The sequence below is a fragment of the Drosophila eugracilis genome, unplaced genomic scaffold, assembly GCF_018153835.1.
Source record: "Drosophila eugracilis isolate 14026-0451.02 unplaced genomic scaffold, ASM1815383v1 contig_2154, whole genome shotgun sequence".
NCBI classification, from domain to species: domain Eukaryota; kingdom Metazoa; phylum Arthropoda; class Insecta; order Diptera; family Drosophilidae; genus Drosophila; species Drosophila eugracilis.
In genome coordinates this window covers 12751207-12755844 of record NW_024573038.1, presented here as the reverse complement: position 1 = coordinate 12755844, position 4638 = coordinate 12751207, and the positions used below count along the sequence as shown (strand labels likewise).

Here is a 4638-nt window from a genome sequence, read left to right as displayed (position 1 = left end):
CTTTGCCGGTTACCCACCAATTATAAAGGCCGATTAGATAACCAGAAAGGAACCCCCCGCCAGCCACAGGTTTGGCCATCATCATGTTTTATTGTTTAAAAACCAAGAGCAGCTCCAGACTCCCAGCTATAATCCCGATCCCATGGCTTTGGCTTCGGTCTCGGAATCGAATGTGGCACTGTTTTTGGAGGTCCCCACAAACGACAACGTGAAAACACACCAAAATGTTCAACTCATTCGATGCCATTTAGAGCAACAATAGAGAGCACAAGCCCGGTAAAATGTAAACAGAATCACCGGCTTACGTATCGATACGAAAATGAGCAATAACCAGGCTGGAAAAAAAAAACGGCCAACACAACAACAAAAATTCAAGTGGTAGGAGTAAGAAAAAACAAAAAAAAAAAGCAACCAACAGACAGCAGAAATTATACTGTGGCCCAAACCGAGGGAGCCAACTAAAGTGGGATAGAGGCAAGGAGAGCGACCTTCTCTTCGGATAAAACAACAAGCATACCCAAATATGCGATCATTACTCATGCGCGATTTCACAATAAATCAACGAGACGTGTTCACAATAATTTTATTCAACTTATTTTCTTGTCGGTTGGTCTCGTTGTTGGCCAGCATTCAGTTGGGTTCTTCTTAGCCCTCGTTCGGGGCCTCCTCCGGTTTCAGGTCCACCATATATCCGTAGTGCTGACTATAGTGCTTATACTATATAGATCCATCGTCCCCCTCCATCTCTCTTTGTCGATTGTTATTATATCGGCATCTGTGTGTTGAGTGTCTGCTGCGGGCGGAGATGGCTGGCCAAGAGTGGCTATGGCTGTGTGTGTGTGTGTGTGTTGTTTTCGCCACCAAAAGCCAGAAAGGAGCGCAGGCTTTCATGTCGTTGGCGGCAACAATGAAACCGTTTTCGCTACGAGCCATGGCAATGTGTTTGCTAAATATGCAAAGCACCACGAGAACTCGAAATCGAAATCGCCGGGGCAGCCAACCTGGTGGCAGTTGGAAGTCGATTCCAGTCGTCTTGAGTCGAGGCGACTAGCCAGTTGCCAGTTGCTATGGCCTATTGCTATTGCTCGTTGCCATTATTACACTGGAAATATCCTTATTTAAGGTTCTAAAGACTAAATCTGATAAGTAACTTATTATTTCTTTACTTTATAAAAGTAGAAGGATCTAAAAGTTAGCCATAGTCATAGTCATAGTAAAACTCCCTTTATTTCTCTCAGTGCACTTCTACTTACAGTGGCGTTGGCGTCGACTTCGTGATGTGACGCTTCCGACTCCAAGAAAAGAAGGCTCCTTCTTCGCATTGAGCGCCGCCACCGCCGCTGCCGCCGCCTTTGCCGTCTTTGGGAGGAGTGCAACTATTTTCGTGTCGCGGATCGTGATGAAGTTAGGTGCATGGGCCACGCAATCCAATCCAATCCCATCCCAGCACTGGCATCCTGTGGGCCAAGCTAAAGCCACCGTACCCACGGCGACCGATCATTTGCAAATTGTCTGCAGACAGAAGAGGAAGCCACACGATTTAATTGTTACGCACATTGACAGCAGATTCCAAAGGGGGGGTGGGTGGTAGGTACAGTGGATCCACAAGGGGGTGGGGGGGATGAGAAGGTTTCATTGTCTGGCCCTGGGTTATGAGACCATTGAAAATGCCACCGTATGCAAAAATGGTAAGCTCAATGGGCTAGTTCACTAGCGGCTTAGTCAGAATTGCCCTTTTGCCGGGTTTCCGATTGGGTTGATCGCCAAGTTTGGAGTGCTTTGAGAGGATTGTTACAAGCTGTGAGTATCTCAAGGATTTCTGTAAAGGCAATAAATAAACATTCTAAGGTATAGAAGTTATGTAATCTTAATGTTATATACACTTTTTCTCATATAATTTGATCTTAAAAGACTTCCATTTACCCTGAAAATCTATCCAAAGTACTTCACAAGATTAATGATTGAACCATCAGCAGGTTTGACATATCATTGCCAGAAGATCAGAAACCAGATGTGATCAGTCGCGTGGCTAAATACTAGATCAAGAGCAATTGTAGATCACTCGAATACAAATGGGAAGATAAGCGATCTCCTAAAAAGAATACAGATCAACATAAAGATCTCTAAATGAAATGATCTTGACTCGATCACAACTGAAGTGTTTACACATAAAGATCACTGCCAATGATCGAGTGTGACAAAGTGACAATGAGCGAGTGTGACATTGTAAGTGATAGAGAAATGATCAATCAATTAAGTGCAATGAAGAAATTGTGGTGTTTTTCTGTAATTTGGATATAGTATAAAATAATATCATAATTTTTTAGAATTTATACATACTTACATACAGTTTTTGCAGCTACTAAAGAACTTTGGCATTGCGTTTGGGCGACTTGATGATAGCGTAAAACCGAAAACATCAAAATAAATAGCTCAAAAATTAACAAGACAGCGTCGGCAGCAACGGCGACGTCAGCGTTTCGTTTCTTGATACCCATTAGTTTTAAGTGGGGAAGGGGTACTATGTAAATGTGATCACTTAGATTTGGGAGTTGGGAGATTATTAAAAAATAATCGTGTTGTTAAACTTATTAAACTTATTTAATATTTTAGTTTTAAATTTATATTAGAATATTATTCAAATTAAACTACAATTTTAAATGTAGGCGTCGTCATAAACGTCCTGTTCTCTTTTGGGGCCAAATACGAAGTACTCTTCATTCCTTTATCTTATTCTATCCATAGCTTAATTTGTAAATGTATTGGTGACATTTGCCTTCCGTGCGAACAGGACACACATAGTTTTCGTTAGCATGATCTTTAGGCAAAAGTAAAGGAGAGCAATACATTGTGCTTACAACTAAGTCTGAAGAGATAAGTTATTTTACAGTTTGTTACACATTTTTGTGTGACCGCCTGTCACCTTATGAATAAATATTAAATATCTCAGAAAATCGTAATGAGTAAGTATTTTTAATGGCCTGCCATGAGCAGCTGTTTGCCTTTCATTATTTATTTACTTTTCTGGCACTGAGAAAGCGTACTCATTAAAAGCGCTCTCATCTGGATGATCAATCTACTCCTGTTGTCCCCACCAATTGCAATATGATTTACCACCATTGGAGCTGAAAGACATCATCGGCGACAACAGGAAAATCCAAAGAAAAAAATCTGAATAATCTGTGAGCGATGCGAAGTATGCGGCACTTGTGTATAGGGCATGAAAGCTTCGTCGTGTCGCATGCTTTGCATTTCGAACATGTTTTATAAATAACGCTTCCCAGAGACCCTCAAACTTCTCATAGAGGAGAGGAGATGCCACAAACTAAAAAAACAGAAAAGAAGAATATAAAGTGCGATCTGGTCGTAGTGCGGCTCAAGAACATGGATTTCGTTTTAAAAATCGTGTCTTGTTGGCTGCTTTGCTTTTGCCACAAAACAAAAGGGTAGCAAAAATATGCAACAGCTCGTGAGGAGTACAGAGAGTGGAAGCCAGGGGGGGGCGACGGCAGAAAGTCTACAATGTACCACTGATGCCTCAGAACGCAGATCAACTTTTTGGCGTCTTCCCCTCAACTTGGCCCACTTGGTTGTTGGTTCTTGGCTCTTAGTTCTTGGCTAATATGCATGCAATCAGCCATGGCAACCAGTCGACGACGTGGACCACGAAAATATGTTTAGCTTGTAAACGTTTGCCACGCAAAAACCAATAGATCAGGAGTCTCTCCAAGTACCCGTTCCTCCCCAAAAAAAAAACAAAAAAGATGTGAAAGAATTTCTTGTAAAGACTTTAAACCTCTAGCTACCCTGTACTTTAGTTTAATTCTCGGTTTTCTGTGCTAAACATAATATCAATACTTTCTAAAATCCTTGTAGTTACGTTAAAGTCTAATTATTCAGCAGACACTTTCAAAAGCCACACCTCCTAATTCAGTTTATTTAGATTGCCATTAAAGAGACGACTTTTAGTGGCGTAATAAAAAAAATCTTTCGCCTTGTACTCTAAAACCAACAAGCTCAGGCCTTTCATCATCAGATAATGGTTGGCCTGTCAATAAAGTTTATGGCGTTTGCTGAAAATAAACTTTAACCACGTAATTAAAATTCAAATATTTGTTTAAGCAATTTCATTTATTTTTTAAGCAATAAATATTGCATATAATACAGTGAAACAGAAGCTGGTAATTGCTAAGTTCTTGTTGAAAATTAATGAGGTTTCACATACGAGGTGTGTTCAAAAAGTAAGGTGACTCTTCGAATTTCGCGAATTTCAAATTTTTCGATTATCGAAACGTTTTAGAAGTTATACGAGGTGTGTTCAAAAAGTAAGGTGACTTTTCAAATTTCAAATTTTTCAAATTTTTCGATTATCTTCAGTTTTGGGAACAAGAAAAAGTCACATGGGGCCAAATCCGGTGAATATGGTGGCTGAGGCATTATTGTGGTGTTGTTTTTGGCCAAAAAATCCAAATCCTTTGATCCATATTTTTCGATAGCAAAAAATCGCCGAGCTCGCAAAATAACTTGTAACTTTACGCCTCTCACAACCAAACAAAAGAGGATGTTCCATTGAAACTTGGTACAGATGTTAGGGAAGAGTGTACCAATATAACAAAACAAAAAAATCGATAATCGAAA

General features: G+C 40.1%; 1 long non-coding RNA gene across 2 annotated transcripts; it reads right to left on the bottom strand.

Moving 5' to 3' along the window:
- Positions 1 to 569: 569 nt before the first annotated feature.
- On the bottom strand, positions 570 to 2965 carry LOC108104304. Of its 2 annotated transcripts, XR_001772288.2 has the most exons (4): positions 2345 to 2965; positions 1924 to 2284; positions 1254 to 1819; positions 570 to 1185 (listed from the first exon to the last, which is right to left on the bottom strand). It is a non-coding gene; the product is annotated as an uncharacterized LOC108104304 (long non-coding RNA). The 2 variants fall into 2 exon arrangements; XR_001772287.2 differs by having other exon boundaries at positions 570 to 1819; positions 2345 to 2962.
- Positions 2966 to 4638: the final 1673 nt, after the last annotated feature.